The sequence below is a fragment of the Diabrotica virgifera genome, chromosome 5 (assembly GCF_917563875.1).
Source record: "Diabrotica virgifera virgifera chromosome 5, PGI_DIABVI_V3a".
NCBI classification, from domain to species: Eukaryota; Metazoa; Arthropoda; class Insecta; order Coleoptera; family Chrysomelidae; genus Diabrotica; species Diabrotica virgifera.
The window spans coordinates 150663248-150687348 of record NC_065447.1 but is presented as its reverse complement, the minus strand read 5'-3'; the positions used below and the strand labels follow the sequence as shown (position 1 = coordinate 150687348).

The following is a 24101-nucleotide window of genomic DNA, read 5'->3' as shown; positions in this document are numbered from 1 at the left end:
AATAACTTCCTTTGGTTAAATTTTGAGAAATATTTTGGAAAAAAAATTTACAACGGTGTTGGTTAAATACGTATCGCTTGAATTTTACTCACTGTATTTTATGGACGTCGAAAAATTAGATGTATTTCACGTAAAAGTAATGTAAATAATACCAATATTTAAACAAAAAGTTTATGATTTCGCTTTTAAGATCATTTAGCATAACTATTTCAATCCAACTTGATTTAAAGCTATTTTTTTCTTTAAAAATATCACAGGAGCTAAAATGATGTTGTCTTATTTTCAAATCGCGCGCGGTGATGAAGTACTACCAAGCCTTTCTCCTCCTTTAAATACCATCACGTGACTAACATAGTTGGTTCGAAAACTAAATTAATCGATTTATCGAATAATAGATACGTTTCGATAGGATTATTTTTTTTTATATTATTCTGGTATTGAAATAGATTTTTAGTAAGACCAATTAGTTAATAGTAGAAGAAATTTAAAAACAAAAAGAAAATTCGTAATACTAATTTAAAGTAAGTAGAATAGTTTAACTGTAATTTAAAAATAATCGATTTTTATAATCGATGATCATATCCTCTAATATCAGCTTCTCTGGCTCTGGCTTGGCTTCTCACATTTCTCACAACAAAAAGTGAAACGTGAAGAGCTTTATTTCCCTCGTTTTATTTTAGGCGGGTTTATTTTATAATAATGTCTTTCGTATTAACGTTTACCTCACTGCTCGAGGGTTGAAGTGCCATGATGCAATTAGAAAAAACAAGAAAGTGTCGAAGTGTCCTCCTCGAAATAAAAGTGACCTGTGTTGTGTTTTATGTTGGCAAATTTTTTAATGTGTCTTTAGGTCGGTACCATTTTTGGTTCATTATCTTGTATAATAATTATACAGGACAAATGTTTTAAAGTCTCTAAATTCTACTAAATAAATACACTGTTAATATTTTATATGCTTGTTTTATTTATATCATATTATGAGGATAATAATTACGTGATTCATAAGTTAATTAAGGTCGAATTATTTACGTGAACCAAGGACGTATCTTTCTCGTGAATACTAATATATACATTCCCTAAAAGATACGTTAATCAACACGTATTTGCAACGTGAATTTCCCGAAACATTTTATTGCTATTTAAGGTAAATAACACGTCTATTGAAGACGAGTTATTCACGTAATTTAAAGACGTATTTTCAATGTGACATTCCAACCAAATTTTCACGTGAAATTCACGTAAGCAATTTACGTATATTGGTGACAAATGTACCTAAAATTCACGTAATTAACACGTCGGTCTGTTTGCTGGGAAGTGTTCAACCAGTGAATCCTTCCTATCATGACATATCGATGTCAAGCCTGGACCCTAACCAAGACAAATATGAACAAACTAGCCACAACAGAAAGAGCAATGTTAGGTATACGACTGTCAGATAAAAAGAGGAACGACTGGGTAAGATCAAAAACAAAAGTCGAGGACATAACAACAAAAATTGCCAAACTTAAATTGAGCTTCGCAGGCCACACTGCTAGACAAAAAGACCAACGTTGGAATGCAACAATATAACACTGGAGGGAGACTTTACGAAAGTAAACGACCAAGAGAAAGACCACAAATGAGATGGGTTGATGATATTAAAAGAGTAGCCGGAACAAATCGGAAATATGTTGCTCAGGATAGAGACCGATGGAAGGAGTTGGGAGAGGCCTATGTCAAACGTGGACGATAGAAGGCTAAGAAGAAGAAGAAGAAGAAAAGTCCCAGATCTTTATCATATATTCCAATCATTTCTAGATATTCAAACAGCCTATCATGTTGAACACTATCAAACGCCTTTTCAAAATCTATAAAGCAGACGTAAATTGGTTTTTGTACTTCCCAAGGGCGTTGAAGTAATGTTAGCATTGAGAATTCAAGTTTCTTTTGTTCCCAATTCTTTTCTGAAACCGCATTGTTTGTTTCCCATTGTTTCTTCGGAGTTCTGCTTACTTTTGTTAAATGTTATTTTAAGATGTAGTTTGAGAGAGTGACTCATGAGATTAGTTAGTCTAAAGTCTTCACACGATGATGTATTAGGTTTTTTTGGGAGTTTTTGTGGCATTATTCCAGTGTCTTATATGTTATAAATGTTTGTTAGTTCCGAGACATTGTATGTTTAATAATTTAATTACTATTTTTTGCAGAGTTTCTTCTTCGACATTTTTCCGTTACGAGTTCGCCTTGTTAACCCTTCACACTTTCTATCCTGCCAGTCACCGACGGATATCTCTTTCCATCATCCCATTCCTTATAAGTATCTGTGGCTTGGTACAAGAAGTATCATTCGTTTAACCAGAAAACGCATATCTTCACATTAATTTCTGTTAAGAGGGATGATTGTGGATCGAGTTATTAATGTCACCGGCTTTAGTTTCAAATAACTTTATTTCCTATAAACTACATGCTAACTTCTATATTCTAACTACGTTACACTATGCGATGCTTCTCGTTGCCATGTTCGATATGTACTGCTTCATGTGTCTCTTCCGACTACCTATACACTTTACACTATTCCTAACACGCCTCCTTACATTTATATTGTAATTACATCAATAATTTTTCAAATCTAACATACATCGAAACTTTTCAAATTTTTCTCGGCACAAGGACTTTGTAAAAATATCAGCAATATTATCGTCTGAATCTACCTTATTTATAATAATAACATTTTCTCTAACATACTCATGAACATATTGATAATGAACTTCCACGTGCTTTGAATTCTTTGTAAAATTTCCATATTTTGCAATACTTAATGCGCCAGAATTATCTTCATAGATATCAATCGGTTTTTCTAGTTATACATCAAAAAATCTTAACAACTCTTTTACAAATATTAACTCACTGCTACCGACAATGCTACATACTCTGCAAAAGTCGAAGCTTTTGTTACATTCTTTTGCTTTCTTGATTTCCAACAAATTACGTTACCAAATAATCTAATTACATATCCAGTAGTAGATTTTCTGTCTAAATGGCCACCTGCCCAATCGGCATCTACATAACAATCAATAATATTTACTTTTTCATTTTTCTATAAGACAATTTTAAACCTTTAGTTAAATACAAATATTTCAAAATCCGCAAAGCATATTTAAAACGTGTTCCATTATAACAATTTTGGAATCTACTCAAATAATTAACAGAAAAACTTACATCATGCCTTGTTGCCGAACTCATATACAATAAAGCACCAATCAGATTTCTATATTTAATATTTCTTTCACAAACATCAGATTTATCTACCTTTAAATTTACTTCCATAGGAGTATTATGCAATTTATTATTTTCCAAATCATACTGTTTGCTTAATGACTCAATATATTTAGTTTGGTTTAATTCCATTTCCTGACTGCAAGAGTTATAATTAACTGTGATACCCAAATACTCTTTAATATTTCCAAGATCTTTCATCTTAAATTTCTCTGACAATAAAATTTTAATCTTTTTAATTTCATTCGAATTTTTACTACAAATCAATAAATCATCAACATATATCAATAAATAAACAATATCATTTTTACTTTTATTAACATATAAGCAAGGGTCAATCTCACTCCTTTTAAAACCCAATTCGATTAAAAATCTATCTAGGTATTCGTACCATGTCCTTGGACTTTCTTTTAAACAATACAAAGCTTTAACTAATTTACAAACTTTATTTGAATCATCTTTATACCCTTCAGGTTGTTTAATATAAACTTCAGAAATTACTTTACCATTTAAAAAGCTGTTTCAACATCCATTTGTTCAGTTACTAGACCCATTTGACAACAATATGACAATAAAATGTTTAATGACTGCATCTTAGCAACAGGTGAATAAATATCGTCAATTTCATTTGTTTGCTGAAAACCTCTTACAACCAATCTAGCTTTATAATTATCATCAGACTTTTTAGTATTTACCTATTTAACATCCAAAACTTTTTTATTTTCAACATTTTCGACCAATTTCCAAGTTTTATTTTTATTCAAACTATCAATCTCCTTATTCATAGCCTTTTCCCAATACTTACTTTCATCAGAATTTATCGCCTCCTCAAATGTATTGTGGTATATCAGTTCTATACATATTTACAAAAATACTACTATTATACACATAGTAATAAATAATCAAATTTCTTTGGAGGATTTTTGTCTCTTTGAGATTTACGTAACTCTTGTTCATTTTCGGTATCATCCTTACGTTCATTTAAATTTTCATTTCTATTTACAAAAGTTTCATCTATTGATTCATTTTCATAATTTTCATCAAACCTATACATTTAACATTTTCTTCAACGATATCTACATGTCTAGCAACAATGACTCTACCATTTAAAAGTACACTATAACCAACATTACTATAACCAATTAAAATTCCCATATCTGCTTTTTTATCCCATTTTGAATTTCTCCTTTCTTCTGGTTTCCTAACAAAAACTTTACTACATATAATCTTAAATTAGAAACATTCGGTTTCTTTCCGAAAAATATCTCATAAGGTGTTTTCTTTTCAATAGTGTCTGATAAAGTACGGTTTTTCAAATAAACCGCTGCGCATACTTTTTCAGGCAATATCGTTTGTGTATATTTGCTTCTGTCAATAAACAACGCAATACATCCATTATCGTTCTGTTAAATCGCTCAGCTATTCCATTTAGTTGATGTACATACGGAGGACACGGATCAATCTTAATCCCTTTTTCCTTTGCAAATGCATAAATCCTACTACCATTTAAATATTCTTTACCGTTATCACATCGTAAAATCTTTATTTTCTTTCCAGTTAAATTTTCACATTCATTCGTATATTCAATAAAACAATCATATACTTACTTCTGCTTTTGATTTCATTACATATATTTTGGCAATTTTACTATGAACTAATTTTCTCCTAGCTATATTGCAAATAATTCAAAACATACAACCTTTTAATACTTAACGGAAAAAATAATTAGCACAAAGAGTGTAAAATGGTTGTTAGGCGAGTTACAACCTTTTCTACGGATACTCATGTTTGATCTCAAGGTTGTATCTCAATCAAACTCAAGATTTTCAATAGCTAATAAAATTACAAAGCATACATCTCACAGTTATCCCTTATTTCATATGAAATTTCATATCACATTAGTGTAAAAGAGTAATCATTTCGCTACAAATTTTTAAAAATTCATGTTTTCGTTTTTTGTCTCTCCTGTAAAATCGCTAAAAATGAGTTACAACCTTGTTCGATGGGGGTGTCGATTTATCAAAATACCTGTCATAATTAATAATATGATCTGTACAACCACAATCTAAAAGCCATTTAATTTCATTACAATCAGCTGTACTTACAATTTCTGTATTTTGCGCAACAGACGGCGCATCATGTGCTATGCTTGTCAACCAAGCGCTGTTTCTGTCAACTTCATTCTTCTGTCCTTGTCGGTTGAAATGTTGTGTGTTGCCTACACACTCACCACGCTGTCCTGTGCTTGTGCGCTGACCTCGTGAGTAGCCACGCCCCATGACGTAATATCCTCTTCCTGCTTCTTGTCGACCTCTCGTACTACCACGTGTCTACGAGGTTCCATGGTTTCTGCTGTTTGTCGTTTGTCCGCCATATTGTCCATACCTGCAATCCTTTTTTAAGTGTCCAACCTTGCCACACTCGAAACATGCTCGTTCCTGCTGACTTTTGTTCACCATAAACGTACTCGATTTTCTTCCAAAGCTATCTTCTCTTTGATTTTTCAATTAGGCCATCTTAATCTTATTTATCACGTAGTCTGCATTTTGATCTTCTTTTTTTAGCGTATCTATTAAGTCTCCAATATAACTATAACTTTCCGGCAAAGTATTTAACAAATAATTCAATTTTTCTTGTTCATTTACGGTTGCTCCCGCACTTTTTAACTCGTTCACAGATTTTTCAATTTCAATTTTTCTAAAATATTTTTGCAAACTATCTGCAAAGCCGTCGACTCCTTTAAATACAAGTTATCAAACTTTTTAATCATTTCATACGCCGAAGTTTTTTCATCCATATATTCCATTTGTCTATCAGAAATTGCAGCACAGATATAATTCATTGCTTTCAAGTCGTGTTCTGCATAATCTACATCGCCTGCCAATTTCATTCTCGTTACAACTTCATCGCATTTTTTCATTTTCAAGAATAACATAACACGTTTCTTCCACATTTTGTAATTTTCACCATCAAACACTGGTATTTTAAAATCACTATTACTGCTACAAGCCATTTTGTATCACTTGTTCTTTTCTTCATACACTGGAAAAACTTTTACCGGCTTTTTCTATTTTTTTTAGCGGGAAAACACTTATCTACCGGCTTTTTGTTATGAACTGCAATATCTTCCTTTTTCTTCCAACCACAGACCTCTGCTACCATGTTAAGAGGGATGATTGTGGATCGAGTTATTAATGTCAACGGCTTTAGTTTCAAATAACTTTATTTCCTATAAACTACATGCTAACTTCTATATTCTACCTACGTTACACTATGCGATGCTTCTCGTTGCCATGTTCGATGTGTACTGCTTCATGTCTCTCTTCCGACTACCTATTACGCTTGCACGAACCTGAACACTGTGCGCGCTAGACACTTTACACTACACACATACCTACAATATAAGATGTAATTCCTAACAATTTCACCAATTTTAAAAGAGATTTTGATAGACAGGTATTTCTTGATTTTGTGAAAAGATGATTTTGAAGATTAGATATACTTAAAATGTCTTGCATTGAAGCCGTTGTCTTTTTTAATAGTTCGGTCGGGATAGTATTTGACATTGTAAGGCGAGCGGTCAGAAATTGTAATATTCTAACCTTTAGGGGGTCAATAGTAGTGTAACTTTAAAATCGGGACTGAAGTCCGCTGTTACTTTAGCCGCCATTTTGATTTTAAAGGAGAACCGTTGCCAATATCTCCGTCATTTTCAGCTTCTCGAAAAACTGGTTAGAACTGAAATTGTTGCAAATATGAGTTCCTACAATTTGTTTTTAACAATGTTTTTCGTGCGGTCGATATTTTCCGAGTTAAGGGGGAAAATAGTGAAATGGGGAAGCATTATTGACTTGAATATCGTTACTCGAACTTTACAACATAGTACATAAACAAAAATGGAGATCATTTTAATCCTTTAATAAGTGGTTATCATCACTCCTCTCCCAATCGCGGAAATTGCCAAATATTTCTCACACACGCAAACCGTGAAAAAATGGGAAGAATGGCCAGAATGTAGACTTGCCAAGGTAAAACTAAGGAACCTTGGGAAGTCAACATCAGAAAAGTACTTGAGAATGACCAGGGAAAACCTACACTTGACAGTTGTGTTTTTTAACTGGCCATTGTCAACTCAGGCCACCTACCCTGAGGTGGGGAAAAGGACAGTATAATATGTTTAACATTTTGATTAGTAGCAATATTTGAAACTATCCATTAGTTTATCACTAGATAATCAGTGGTGTGATGAATTACCGAAGTTATTTTTAACGTTTGCGTTAAAATTAACTTAACTATAACATATAACTATCTCCATAACAATATATCAAGTGAGTGAGAAGAAAATCTCACTGTAATTGAGGTTATCAGTCAAGGAGAAATAAAAAATGAAAAAACTATTTCAATCTTTTAATAGAAGACGTTTCGTGCAGTCTTCCTGCACTTCATCAGTTCTACTGATTGTGAAGTTACATATAAGATGTACACAACAATGTCATCACAATGGGTTGTGTTGTTAAAAACTTAATAGCTAAAAAAGTTTCCCACAGAAGCGATATCAGATGCAACAAGCATTCTTGTGCCCTCAGCACACATTCCATCACACTTAATCATCAAATTGATTTTGATAACATCAAAACCTTAGTCACAAACCTAATTTCTACAAAAGATGTTTCCAATAAATGGCCCACATCCTAAGGGAACAAAACTCTATGAACAAACGTACTGATATAAACAATCTTAGCAACATATATCACTCCTTGCTTTTAAACAATCCTTAAATTCATTCAGTTGTCAAATTTCAAATTTATTTTCCACACAAATCCGATCAACACATGGCCTAATTTCATTTGTTTTTACCTTCATCCAAAAAGTTTTCAACCTACAAACCACCAATGCTTGGTAGCATCATGAAAGTTTTAAAATCACATTTCCACCCAGCTCCTGTCTTATAACATGGCTTAACACTCCAGGTTTAGTGGCTTTTTTCCAACAATCATGAGGCAAGTAAATCAGTCTTTTGTAATTAATATTTAACTAATCCACGCCTATTTCTAGGTTCCTGGATTTCAATCATATTATTAACAACCATTAAATCTATGGCATTTTTTCGATTAAATAAAATTTGATATAATTCAGGGTGCATCGTCAACCTGTGAACCGGGTTTTCATTTGAAAGCTTTTTTGTGACATTATACTTTGCTGCCGTTTTCACGGCGATCGTATATTTTTAATTCTGTTTATATTTTGTGTGTCACAGGGAGGTTTTCAGATGAAAATCTAGGTTTACAGTATTTTACATTAATTTGGTTCAAATTTTCACATCCCTTTTTCAAATTCATTTAATGACAGACACCCAGCAGTTGTTTTTGCTTGGGTTTTTTGTGCGCTTTTTTGGTTTGAATAAGAAATGGATTTAAAAGAATTCTTTTGACTCGTAACAAAATATTTCTTCTCCTGGCCTCATGTTTTAAAATAAATTATATGTAACTATTTAATAACCTTAGGATTTTTACCACTAAGGACCTTTGTGACATTTTTTGCGTTTTTGTATTTTTAGCTTAATAAATTTTATATGTTTTTTAGCTATTAAGTTTTTAACAACACAACCCATTGTGATGACATTGTTGTGTACATCTTATATGTAACTTCACAATCAGTAGAACTGATGAAGTGCAGGAAGACTGCACAAAACGTCTTCTATTAAAAGATTTTTTTTATTAACCCCACATTTATTACAATCTATCTATACAATCTAAACCTAAATGTTTAGGTAGATAACAGACAATAAGTAATAGGACTGACAATAATTAGGAATGACATGTAGGGAGGCATCCAGTGATGCACCCCTTTTTTAAAACTTAGCCTACACTGACTATTTCTGACATAAACTTATACACATTAATTTAGTACCTATTGTTCACTAAACTCTAACGGAACTTTTCGTTTTAACCTACGAACAGTACGCGGTTTATTCACTAAATTTTTTGCTAACACGTTTGGATGCACTTTAAGTTTTTGTGTATGTTGTTTCGCGCACTGTTTGATGTCATCTTTGACGTATGGTAGTCCGGCGTCCCGATGGATGGCTTCATTGGTTATGAACCATGGAACTCCTAGTATTGATCTCAATATTTTGGACTGAAATCTTTGTATGATTTCAATGTTGGAATGTGCGGCGGTTCCCCATAATTCTATCCCATAAGTCCACACTGGTTTTAGGATGGATTTGTAGATTAATATTTTATTTTCAGTTGATAGTTTTGATTTTTTGCCCAACAGCCAATATATGGTTCTTAACTTATGACCCAGTTGTTTTCGCTTAGTAAATATATGCTTCCTCCAGTTTAATCTTCTGTCCAAGTACATACATATTTGACTTCATCCCCTTGTGGGATTCCTTTACCGTTTAAGTATACAGCCGTACATGTTTCCCTACGCATGGTAAATGTTAGGTGTAGCGATTTGTTTTCATTAATTTTGACTCTCCATTTTGTCATCCATTGTTGAATTTTATTTAGATTATTTTGTAAGATTTCTGAGGCTATTTTGGGATTTTTGTTCGATGATAGTATTGCCGTATCATCCGCAAATGTGGCTGTAGTGATATGTGTATCTGTCGGTAAGTCAGCAGTGAATATAAGGTATAATATAGCTCCTAGTACACTTCCTTGGGGCACCCCAGCGAGAATTTGTTGTATGTTTGTGTATTCATTCTCATACTTTACCTGGAAGTTTCTGTTGGTGATATATGACTTTAAGAGTATATAGTAATTTGTAGGTAAATTCTGTTTTAGTTTACATAATAGGCCTTTATGCCAGACTTTATCAAATGCCTGACTTACGTCCAGAAATACCGCCGAGCAGTACCTATTATTTTCAAAGTCCTCGTTGATTCTCTCTACAATTCTATGTACCTGTTGTATTGTTGAATGTTGTTTTATAAACCCAAATTGGTGTGGTGGTATTAGTTTTTTGTTTTCTAGTATAGGTATTAGCTTAGTAAGTGTCAGCTTTTCAAAAACTTTGGATACCACGGGAAGAAGACTGATAGGACGGTAGGACTGTACATTTTCTGGTTCTTTTCCTGGCTTTAGTATCATTGTTATTTGTGCTAGTTTCCACTGTGATGGGAAATGACCTAGTCTCATTATAGAGTTAAATAACTGTGTCAGAAATTGGAAGCCTTTCTCTGGGAGTTGCTGAAGAGTTTTTCCTGTAATCAGGTCGTATCCTGGAGCCTTTTTTGGATCGATGTTGTGTTGTATAATATTTTTTACCTGATTTTTTGTGAATCTTTTTTCAGGAAGTTCTAGTTGATAAGGTTTTGTGAGTATCGAAATAATTTCTTCTTCAGTTTGTAGTGAGTAATTTCCCTTATTTGGTGTAAAGACTTTTTTAAGTCTGACGAACTCAATCAGCCGAATATACGGAAAACTGATTAAAAATAAAATCGAAAACGAATATAAAGATATAGAAGCTGAAGAACAGGCAGGATTCAGGGCAGGGAGATCAACGGTTGACCATCTGTTTTGTATTACACAGATTATTGAGAAGAAACTGGCCGTCAACCAGGAGGTGCATCTGTTATATGTGGACTTAAGAAAAGCGTATGATAGCATCCCACAAAACAAACTATGGGAAGCATTAGAGAAACCCAATATAAGCGCCAATTTAATAACAGCGACGAAACAATTGTATACCAAAACTGCATCAAGGGTGAAAGTTGGAAGCAGGCTATCGAGAGGATTCCAAATTCACAAAGGCCTAAAACAAGGGTGCTGCCTTTCACCGACATTATTTAAGATCTACCTCGAACAAACTCTAAAACTTTGGAAACGCAAATGCAAAAACATGGGATTACCGATCAGCAACAATACAATATACACTTTGTCATTTGCAGACGACCAACTTGTACTAGCGCAAGACTACGATGATATAGAATATATGACAAGGAAATTAATAGAGGAGTACAAAAAAGGTGGTTTGGAAATAAACATAAAGAAGACCGAATATATGTGTATCGGTGGGACACAGCAGGACCTTACACTGGGGAATGGCGAAATTATTAAACATTGCGACGCATATAAATACCTTGGTATGACCATCACACAAGAAGGAAGCGTAGACCGGACGATAGAAGAAAGAAACAACCAGGGAAGAAAAGCAATTACCCTTCTCAATAGCATCCTCTGGGACCAGTCAATATCAAACAACAACAAACATAGAATATACAATACAATTGTTAAGAGTATAATCACTTACAGCAGTGAAGTATGGCAAATAAAAGAAAGATACAAGAGAAAACTTGAAGCAACAGAAATGGATTTCTGGAGGCGCTCAGCAGGAAAATCAAGATTAGAAAGGGTAACCAACAACAGAATTAGGGAAATAATGAATGTGAAACACTCAATAGTAGATGACATTAGTACCAAACAGCTTAGATGGTATGGACACGTACAAAGAATGTCCGAAGAACGACTCCCGAAACAAATCCTAACGTGGACCCCTCATGGTAGACGAAAAAGAGGAAGACCCCGCCTGAGTTGGAGAGAAGGCATAAATCGAGAAATGAGAGAAAGAGAATTGGATGAAGACCTTTGGATGGACCGAAGTGAATGGCGACTAGGCATCGGAAGACGTAGGAGAACGTTTTAAAACCGATATATATATTGATGTGATCTTTATTATTGATATGAGATAATATTCTTATATGTTACTTAATTTAATCAATGTATTAATACTAATCTAATTAATTAACCAGATCACATATCAATATGTTTTCAATCTCAGGGCGAATTATAAATTAATTACTTACTTCCGTGGCTTCTAAATATTTCTTAATGGTTCCTAATCGGGATAGAAAAGAAAAGAGTAAAAAAAATACACATATGGGTTACAATTATAATCAAAATATTTTTTATTTTATTTAAAAAGGCAATCAATGCTTAATATTTGCTATTTCTTATTATTCTTAAACATAACATTTACAAATGGGAATCTTATTTCCTTTTGGTTTTCAATTGAAAGTTTTTATTAACATTTAACTATTAGGAGTTATTAGGAACAACTCTATTTAAGTTTGATGAAGCTTTTCTGATATTATTGATTATGTTATTCAATTTTTTATGTGGAATTTAATACGAAAACCCATACATTCATGTCCAAACAAATGAGACTGACCTTTTCCTGGTGAACTGAAAATGTCCTCACACAAGACCCTTTCCTGCTATCCTTGGCTGCGATCAAACCTCGTCCTGGCTTCCAGTGATGTTCTCCTTTGAAAAACTAGCTCGAATAGCTCTCGTTCCTGCTTTTGTCGTGATGCTGTGTTCTACCTTTTTCGAAACTGCTATCAGCTACCGGGACACTCTGGGCTCAAGGAGGTTCTTTTACTCTCGACCTGGCCTACTTCTCGTTCCACGATAAATACTCCACACTCACGGAACTACACCGGCTTTCTCACTCCTCGAACACTACCGTCTACTACTCGACTTCACTTCTCGACAGCTCAAAACATTCTGCTCTCACTTTGTCATCCATTCCCCTACTTTCTAAATATCCCTTCCAGATTCACAAATCAATCTTCCACCACCAACTCTCATTCGTAATATTCCTCAAAACCAATTTTTAATCTTTCTAAATATGCTTAATGGATTTCAAAAGAAAATATTTAATTCCCATTCTAAAATACTTTCTAACTATTTACAAATTTTAATGACCTATTCTCTCTTTCAAATGAGTCTTATTTAGCATAGGCTAATGATCGAAACCTTCCGCGAAAAACGATAATGAACTATCATCTATTTCACTGAGTTTTATTTAGCATAGGCTAATGATCGACCTTCCGAGAAGAACGATAATGGTACGCGTCATTCACTTTGTTTATCTAAGCACATTGTTCCGAGTTTCGTACGCTTATTCTAATCACTTCTTAAAATTAAATATAACAATTTGTTGTATACAGGTTGTTCTAAATTTATATGCCCGAGGTTGAGAAAATTAAAAATATTTTATATTAAAGTGAATTTTGTTTATAATTATCAAATTTTAATTTTTATATCAAATAGAAATATAACAATATATATATATATATATATATATATATATATATATATATAAAAAACAAAAAAAACAAAAGATGTAAATCTTTGAAACACACTCAGTGATCAAAAGATCTAAGTTATTGGTTTACCGACCAAACGTAACTAAATCAAACAAATGAAATAGAGAATGTGGAAAAATCCCCTTACGAACAATTCACACATCCACCATTTCAGGTTGGGAAAAATTTCTTGAATAGAATCAAAGATCCAAACACCTGTTCTTAGAAATGTGTTTCGCCCTCTTCAACCTCTCTGGGCTTATCAATAAAGATGAGAGGTTGAATATCTTTAGACACATTCCATCAAAAAACAACATTCGAGACCCAGACATAGCAGGAGCGTATATCTACGCCGCATAATCTGACCATGACAGCCTCACGTTTTAATTCCCTAATTACTATAAGTAAAATATATGTTTGAAAAACAAAAAAAAACAAAAGATGTAAATCTTTGAAACACACTCAGTGATCAAAAGATCTAAGTTATTGGTTTACCGACCAAACGTAACTAAATCAAACAAATGAAATAGAGAATGTGGAAAAATCCCCTTACGAACAATTCACACATCCACCATTTCAGGTGTTTTTTTTAATACATTTCACATGTATTTCTAAGAACAGGTGTTTGGATCTTTGATTCTATTCAAGAAATTTTTCCCAACCTGAAATGGTGGATGTGTGAATTGTTCGTAAGGGGATTTTTCCACATTCTCTATTTCATTTGTTTGATTTAGTTACGTTTGGTCGGTAAACCAATAACTTAGATCTTTTGATCACTGAGTGTGTTTCAAAGATTTACATCTTTTGTTTTTTTTTGTTTTTCAAACATATATTTTACTTATAGTAATTAGGGAATTAAAACGTGAGGCTGTCATGGTCAGATTATGCGGCGTAGATATACGCTCCTGCTATGTCTGGGTCTCGAATGTTGTTTTTTGATGGAATGTGTCTAAAGATATTCAACCTCTCATCTTTATTGATAAGCCCAGAGAGGTTGAAGAGGGCGAAACACATTTCTAAGAACAGGTGTTTGGATCTTTGATTCTATTCAAGAAATTTTTCCCAACCTGAAATGGTGGATGTGTGAATTGTTCGTAAGGGGATTTTTCCACATTCTCTATTTCATTTGTTTGATATATATATATATATATATATATATATATATATATATATATATATATATATATATATATATATATATACTTTTTTAAGGTGTGTCGCAAATGTTTCGGCCTTTTCTAGAGGACTTCTCGCCCATTGTCCTGTTTGTGTTCTTAGTGGTGGGACTGTATAGTTCAGCCTTCGTAGAGTCCTTGTAGCCTTCCATACCGCGTAGTCAGTAGCTTGAGTTGCATCTAGTTTTTGTAGGTATTCCTGAAAGCTTGCATTTTTTTCTGCTATTATCAATTTTTTTTAGGTCTTTTTGTGCTTTATTGAGGTTTGCTTTACTTTGAGGTGATCTTGATAATTGCCATTGTTTTCTGAGTCTTCTTTTCTCAATTATTTTTTCATGTATTGTATTGGAACAGTGTTTGTTCATATGTCGATTTGTAGGTAATGGTGTTGAGTTCCATGCTGCTTCCTGTAAAACTGTGTTAAAATGTTCTACTGCTTGTTCGATTTGTTTATCGGTCTTTAGTGGGATGTCTAAATTGATTTGATTATTTACTTGATATCTAAAATAACTCCAATTTGTTTTGTTGTTGTATAATATTTAGCTCCTTTCTATTTTTGTTATGTTTTTGCTTACAGTTATGATAACAGGTGAATGGTCAGAGGATAAATCGTAACAAGACTTTGGTTTAAAGTATTTTTCATTTATTCCTCTCACTATAGCAAAATCGAGGAGATCTGGAATTTTCGCAGGGTCTGTAGGCCAGTATGTTGGCGCCCTTGTGGTTACTATGTTCAGATTATCTATTAGTACTTCTTTTTGTAGTTCACGGCCTTTGGTATTAATAAGTCTAGATCCCCACATTAGATGTTTTGAATTGTAGTCTCCGCCACAAATAAACCTAGGCCCAAGTGTATCAAAAAAGGTTTTAAATTCTGGTTGTTTAATTGAATGTTTTGGTGGACAATATATAGCTGAAAAAGTTATAGGTCCTGTCCAGTCTTCTACAACTACATTTGTGGCCTGAATATGTGCTTTTTGATAGTGAGTTGTCTGGTAATGTTTGATGTTGTTTCTTATAATGATTGCTGTCCCACCATGTGCAGTTCCATCTGGATGTGTTGTGGGATATATTTTATAGTTGTGAAATTTTATGAAACTTTTTTTCGTGAAGTGTGTTTCTGAAATCAGTATTATGTCTAATTGGTAATTAACTATAAATGCATACAACTCATGTTTGTGTTGTGTCAAGCCATTAGCATTCCATATGGCAAATTTGAGTGTATTAGCCATTAGTTCATTTTTGAGACAAGTGTTGTTAATAAGTTTAGCATGGTGCTCATTTGTTCCATAAGCCCTTTCATCATATTCTTTAACTCCTGCATGTCATTTGACTTAGTGACCATTGTAATATCTTGTTGGTTGGTATTTACCATTTGAGCATATGTAGGTCTTTGTGTTGTACTTATATTTGTTGTAGCCACTGGTAGCTGTTGGTTTTGTAGTTGATTCGGTGACTCTTTCTTTCTTAAGGTTTGAAATCTTGCTTCTTGCAGTTGTTTATGTACACTGCATCCTCTGTAATTCGCTGGGTGGTTATTACCGCAAAATACACACTTTACTAGATCAGATCTAATTTCGTTAGGGCAATCAGCTGTTTTGTGATTTAGAGCACATTTTACACACCTGTATTGATGATAGCAGAAATTTTTTGTGTGACCATATCTTTGACATCTTGTACATTGTACTAATTCTCTTTTTAGCCTTGGGGCTTCGACATCAATTTTTGCGTTGAGTAAATATTCCATCTTATAAATTTCTTTTTCCAACAATCATGAGGCAAGTAAATCAGTCTTTTGTAATTAATATTTAACTAATCCACGCCTATTTCTAGGTTCCTGGATTTCAATCATATTATTAACAACCACTAAATCTATGGCATTTTTTCGATTAAATAAAATTTGATATAATTCAGGGTGCATCGTCAGCATGTGAACCGGGTTTTCATTTGAAAGCTTTTTTGTGACATTATACTTTGCTGCCGTTTTCACGGTGATCGTATATTTTTAATTCTGTTTATCTTTTGTGTGTCACAGGGAGGTTTTTAGATGAAAATCTAGGTTTACAGTATTTTACATTAATTTGGTTCAGATTTTCACATCCCTTTTTCAAATCCATTTAATGACAGACACCCAGCAGTTGTTTTTGCTTGGGTTTTTGTGCGCTTTTTTGGTTTGAATAAGAAATGGATTTAAAAGAATTCTTTTGACTCTAACAAAATATTTCTTCTCCTGGCCTCATGTTTTAAAATAAATTATATGTAACTATTTAATAACCTTAGGATTTTTACCACTAAGGACCTTTGTGACATTTTTTGCGTTTCTGTATTTTTAGCTTAAGAAATTTTATGTATTTTTTAGCTATTAAGTTTTTAACAACACAACCCATTTTGATGACATTGTTGTGTACATCTTATATGTAACTTCACAATCAGTAGAACTGATGAAGTGCAGGAAGACTGCACTAAACGTCTTCTATTAAAAGATTGAAATAGTTTTTTCATTTTTTATTTCTCCTTGACTGATAACCTCAATTACAGTGAGATTTTCTTCTCACTCACTTGATATATTGTAAATATTAAACAGTCGTACTCCTTGCTATATCTCCATAACTATACAACGTAAATTCGGTGTGATGGATCATCCACCGTTATGAGATGAGTTATTTCTTAGACGTTATAGGACGGAAGAAAATATTAAGTTGTCTAAAAAGATAACCTTATTTAGAATCAGTACAAGTTGGAGCGAGAAAGAATCAAGAGAAGTTGGTATTTGGTATACCTACCTACCGGCTACCGATGACAGAACAGCTGTTCGCTGTTCGGTGTGGTTCGGCGGTGAACCGTAAAAGTGGATAGAAAGAAGTACTTATACTAAATTTACATTCAAGATGCAGTAGAAATAAACAAACCAAGACACGTTAAATGCTAGTACAATATATATATATATATATATATATATATATATATATATATATATATATATATATATATATATATATATATATATATATATATTGATGCACGTTAAGTTGTGACTTCCGGTATACAGAAGAGGCTGTCCGACTTCCACCTTTTCTACTAGGAATTATTTTTTAAAAATTGTGTATTTGGTAAAACGGGGGCTTATAAAATGGGTCTACCTATTGAGGGGAAAGGATTTACCAAAATAAATTTTGTATATATATACGTATATACCGAAGCGTACAGCATACGTTATGGCTTCCATATATAGGGTAGTTCAAGGTGCGTTGTCACTTCCAGCGGTGTTGTCATATTTTGGAAGTCACAACGACTCGTCTGCTGATTTACCTCTTACTTTAAGCGTAATGTGTGATCTTTTGAAACTTTTACTGTGAATACAGTTGTGAATGCAGTTCTATGTTTTAAAGTTGTCTATTTAAATTAAAAGATTGATATTCTTTTGATTAAACAGGTTTACAAAAAAAAATACATTTCGGAATATTTGACGAAACCATATGACTAGGGGGTTTTTGGGGTCGCTGGTCACGAATCCGGGGTCCGCTGACCTCTATCACGTCAGGTAATGGTAATCTCAAGGTCAAATCAAGATAAACCGACAGTCGCTCTGAAAAAGTATATTAGGGGGTTTTTGTGGTCGTTGATGACGAATTTGTGTCCGCTGACCTCTATCACGTCTAGCTCAAGGTCATTTTGAGGTCAAATCAAGATAAATGGACACGATCGCTCTGAAAAAGTATATTAGGGGGTTTTTGGGGTCGCTGATCACAAAACTGGGGTCCGTTGAGCTCAACCGCGACAGGTAAAGGTCATTTCAAGGTCAAATCAGTTTTGTGGACTTGTCCTGATTTGGCCTTGAAATGACCATTACCTTACGTGGTAGAGCTCAACGGACCGCAGTTTTCATGATCAGTGACTCCAAAACCCCTATATTTTCAGAGCGATTGTGTCGATTTATGTTGATTTGACCTTGAACTAGACGTGATAGAGGTCAGCGGACTAATGATTCGTCATCAGCGACACCAAAAACGCCCTAATATACTTTCTCAGAGCGACTGTCGATTTATCTTGATTTGACCTTGAAATGACCTTTACCTGGCGTGAAAGAGGTGAGCGGACCCCGGATTCGTGATCAGCCACCCCAAAAACCCCCTTGTAACATGGTTTCGTCAAATAGTCCGAAATTTAGTTTTTTTTTGTAAACCTGTATTATTTATGATATGATTGATATTTATTTTACAAATACTAATATTTTATTATTGCTGCAAAATGGATTTTTTGGAATTAATTAAAAAAGTGTTATTAGTAAGTAATTTATTTATGAAAATTATATCAAAAATTTTAATAAATAAATTTGAACTTATAGGAAATTTTAATATTTATTATTTTTCTTGATTAAATTTTGAATTTTAGATTTTATTACAGGCACCGTCCTTTTAATTTTTGATGTACCAATAATAATGTGTAATAAGAAAATTAAATGGTTAAATACACCAGGTGGGGTTGAGCTGCTAAAAAGCTATCTAGATCCATCTTTTTAGAGCAGATTAGTCCCAGTCTGCTACTCGATACTATTGACTGTGCTTCTCCAGTTCTTTCTATCCTCTGTCTTTTTCTGCTAGTCTCTAATTCCTGCCCTATATAAATTTTCCTTTACTTCCTGTAACCATTTATTCTAGTTCCTCCGCGTCTCCTTCTAACTCCGGGTTTCCATTGTAAAATTGAGTTTATAGTTGTTACGCTACCTGCTCTCCATATATGCCCCAACCATCTAACACTGTGCTGAAATCTGAAAATCTGGAATAATATCTACCCGGGTCGAAACATTTTTTTTAATATATGAAAATAGTTATTTATGAAACAGTTCGTGAAGTATGCTTTTTACGAATGCACGTGATGTTTAGAGCACAAGCGACAACGGAGCGAGTGCTATACATCGCTTAAGTTCGCAAAAAGTACTTCACGCACAGTTTCATACAATATTTTATCTACGATAAACAAATAAAAAAACTGTAACTCTTCATCACTTGAATTCATTCCTATTCTACAATTTTTAGAACTTATTTAAACATTCTAATTTCTTTCAAACCACAAAACTGTCAATTTTTTTTTTGTAATTTATTGCTCATTATGTCATCACCATGACAACGCGAAAGTTAAGGATATTTGATTATATGAAAGTGTGTCAAAAACAGTGCGAAAAAGTAAATCCCGTTTAAAATACATTGTTACTTCACGCACACGTTATCCATTAAATAGATCGATGCAGATCGGCCTTATATCGGATCCTCTACTATTAGTCCGTTCGCTGACGGTAAAATATTGCAAAACCCATAAATTTTAAAAAACCGCTTAGATCAGGGGTGGGCAATTACTTTTAAGCGCGGGCCAAAATGAAAGTTTCAAAATGTCTCTCGGGCCGGAGGACTATACCGGATATGTACGCTGTGCCCACGCGAATTTTTTTGGTGTAGTTTATTCCCTGCCCAAGAAATAAATACTATAAGTATTATTTTAAAGCATTTGGACAAAGAAATTTGACTGTTAATAATTAGAAAATGGTAATAATAAATTGTCCTACTTGGGAATACATGCGAAAAACTTGTGCCCAGTAAAATATATCACGTAATTGAAAAAAAAAATGGTCATTATATTAAATCATAAGAAGATCCAGAAAAAGAACCAGATAAGAAATGAAGATATTGAGCAAGTGGACAAAATGAAATACTTACTTAGGAGTCTGGATTACGGAAGATTTAAATTCGAAATCATAAATTCGATCAAGAATAGAGCAATTGAGGGTAGACTTTTTGAAGATGAGGACATTTCTGAGTCACCAAAGACTCAATCTGCAAATCTGATATTAGTTGATAAAATGTTGTATATCCACTCTATTCTTTTTTATGGTGCCGAAGCTTGGATTGTTAATGCTGACTTTATGAGAAAGCCGGAAGCTTTTGAGATGTGGCTTTTTGGGAGAATTTAGAAAATACCATGGACCGATCATATACGAACAAAATGATGTTGCACGAAATGGAAAGAGACAGAGAACTTTTGACCTCCATTAAAAGGAGACAGACAGCATATTTACGGCACATGCTCAGAAATGATATGTACGACTTGTTCGAAGGAAAAAGGGGTACTGGTAGACGACAAATATTCTGACTGAAAACATTTGAGACTGGACCGGGTTAAACACACAGACGCTTTTAAGAAAAGCAGAAAATAGAGACGAATTTGCAATGGTGTTTTAGCCAACCTTCATTAGTGGAGTCGGCGTTAGAAGAATAATAATAAATTAATGGTAATTAAATAAATCAGTTATTGAAAGATTTTATTTTCTTATTTATTTATATTTTAACGATACAAATTAATTTATATTGATACATATTTTGTAAATATACCTAATATTAAATAAAATTATAAAAAAAAGACAAACATTAAACGTTAAAATTAATAGAATACTCATTATAAGTATAACTTCTATAATAGTTAATGCGAAACGTGAAATCGCGAATGTTCATGTGATATTATTTCTTCAAAATTGGGATCCAAATCACTTGTAGCAATCCTTAATACCGAGTGTAGATTTTCGTCAGTAATTTGTGATCGATATTTATTTTTCGTGGAAACCATCAACGAAAAAGTTCTTTCACAAATATATGTCGAACCAAATAAAACTAGGTATTTTTGAACATAGTTTAAAAAATGTTTAAAATGTTCTGTATTCAAAGCACCGTAGAAAGCACTCAATTCGTTTGATTGAACATTTTCTTTTAATAAATTATTTGCCTGTAAGTCAATTAATTCTAGCTGAATTTCAACAGGAGCTTCTTGCACATCGAAATTGAAAGGTTGACTAATTAATGACAAAGGTTTTTCAATAGCTTTGAAATCTTGAAATCTTCTTTGGAATTCAGTATGCAGGTCTTGTGTTACTGAACTATATTTAAGAAAATCAGAATTTTTCAATAATTCTCGTCGTGTTTGTAATGATGGGAAGTGGTTTAATATTTTTTTATTAAAGTTCTCAGCAAATAAGTTTAGTTTTATCATAAATGCTTTGACATTTGAGTGCATATTGAAAGCGAACTGGTTTTTCCCTTGTAAATTTACATTAAGTTCATTTAAATATTTTACAATATCTACAGAAAACGACAAATCGTTTAGCCATGCCTCATTTTGCAATTCAGGAAAATCATGTTGTTTTTCTTTTATCGACAAGAAGGATACTATTTCATCAAGCAAATATTGAAATCTGTCCAAAACTTTACCGATGCTAAGCCATCTCACCTCAGTGTAGTAAGGAATTTCGTAAAAGTCACTTTCAATTTCTTTCAAAAATTCAACAAACTGTCGATGATTTAAGGCACCTTCCAGGATAAAATTTACAACTTTTGTCACAACAGTAACGACGTGATTCAATTTTAAAACTTTTCTACATAACACTTCTTGATGAATAATGCAGTGTAAAAATAATATGTCTTGTTCTGGCTGCAACTGTTTTACTTTGTCGCTGATTCGTTTTAGTAAGCCCACATTTTTCCCTGTTAAACTAGGACAGCCATCCGTAGTGATGTTTACTATTTTGTTCCAAGGTAAATTTACTTTAACTAAACACTCTTCAACAGCGTTAAAGAAGTCTTTCACCGGTAGTTGTATCTTTCATTGGATGCACACTAAGAAGTTCCTCGCGAATTTCACATTTTTTGTTAATGCCCCGAATAAATATTAATAATTGACTTGTGTCAGTAATATCGCAGCACTCATCCAACGCCAGAGAACAATATGTAAAATCAGCAATTATTGTTTTTAGCTGGTCGAGTAAATTTCCTGAAATATTTTCGATCCGTCGTACTATTGTTCTCCTTGACAGGCTTAAATTTTCAAAAATATGTTTTTTTTTCAGGACAACATATCTCCGACACTTCTACCATGCACTGTTTAACAAATTCTGCTTCAGAAAAAGGTTTACATAACTCAGCAATTTTGTGTGCAATAACATAACTTGCTTGTGTGGTAGATTTCTCGATGTTACTTTGTTTGCTAAAAATATTTTGTTGTTTATTTAAGTTTTTGCTAAGTTGTCTGCAGCATTTTTAAGTTCTTCTAAAGAAAACGATGCATATTTTGGATGTTTTGATGTAAAATGCCTCTTTAAATTATATTCCTTGAAAACAGCAATGGTTTAATGGCAAACTAAACAAATTGCTTTCTTACCAATGTTCGTAAAAAGGTATTTTTCTGTCCATGCTTCATTAAAATTTCTGCATTCCAAATCAACTTTTCTTTTTTTAGATTGTATCATTTTGCAAATGCTTACAAATAAATATTTTAATACAATAAAATAAAAACAATGTTTTCAAATTTTACTTACAAAATGTCCTCCACTTTTTCAATTTATTATATATTTTCAAAATAACACACACTGTATCAAAAGAAATATGAGGAGTAATAGGAAATACGACCAGTGCTAAATCAAAATAAACTTATACGCGTCTTTCGAAGTAGTTGTAAAACTTCGGCAAAAATCGGTAACAATGAATTTTATGCTGAAGAAGGTATTCCAAACAACCATACTTAATTCAGATTTAATAAATAAAGAATCATATTATTGGGACCAAATGCTGAGGTATTTAGATCATAAACTGTCAGTGATATGGTTGAAATAGATACCCAAACACCGAGTGCTTGTCTTGAGACCTTGAGAGTTAAATATGATTATTAATACCGAATAAACAATTATGAATCTCCGGGGATTTCCCTATATTTTAAAAGAAATTTAAAGTAAATAGTTACAATTAAACAGTTTTTAAAAATATAGTTAGCTAAGGCTGTTCGTAATTATAATACTCTCTATTATTTATATATTTAATAATTTATGTGAACACTATGCAAACTATTACTGTTGATTTCAACAAAATCACATAAAAGGGATTAAAAAGATTAGGTACTTGCGGGGTTTTTCAACGGGCCGGACAAAGTAAGCGAAAGGGCCGGACCCGGCCCGCGGGCCGGCTTTTGCCCACCCCTGTGCTATAGCCTTATTCTTTAACTATATCGCTGTAATAACATTGTTTCTAGACAGGTAAATTATCATTGTATACTGGGCGTACCAATCAAACTGGTTTTTTTTTCAATTTTCACAACACCCTGTGGAATATTCTAGCCTTTATACAATATTGAAATTAAAACCCAACTATAGCCCCAGGTTTTCTTAACGTTCTGTTTGTTATTCATTCGCTTATGTTGGATAATAAAAAAGTTAGGGACTTTAACAACTAAACATGTTCTTTATCAATACATGGTGTTTCTAAATAAGTGCGACAAACTTTAAGGGGTAATTCTGCATGAAAAAATAATGATCGTTTACTTGATAAAGCTATGTCCGCAAATGCTTGCAAATATAAAATTCTTTTGCCAAACGATCATTATTTTTTCATGCAGAAATTACCCCTTAAAGTTTGTCGCACTTATATTTAGAAACACCTGTATCGATAAAGAACATGGCTAGTTGTTAAAGTCCTTAACTTTTTATTATCCAACGTAAGCGAATGAATAAAAAAACAGAATGTTAATAAAACCTGGAG

General features: G+C 33.0%; 1 protein-coding gene across 2 annotated transcripts in view; it reads left to right on the top strand.

The window, feature by feature from the left end:
• The window catches only part of LOC126884510 (NFX1-type zinc finger-containing protein 1-like), a 415118-nt gene that overhangs the window by 142275 nt on the left and 248742 nt on the right, over positions 1–24101 (top strand). The window lies entirely within an intron of this gene.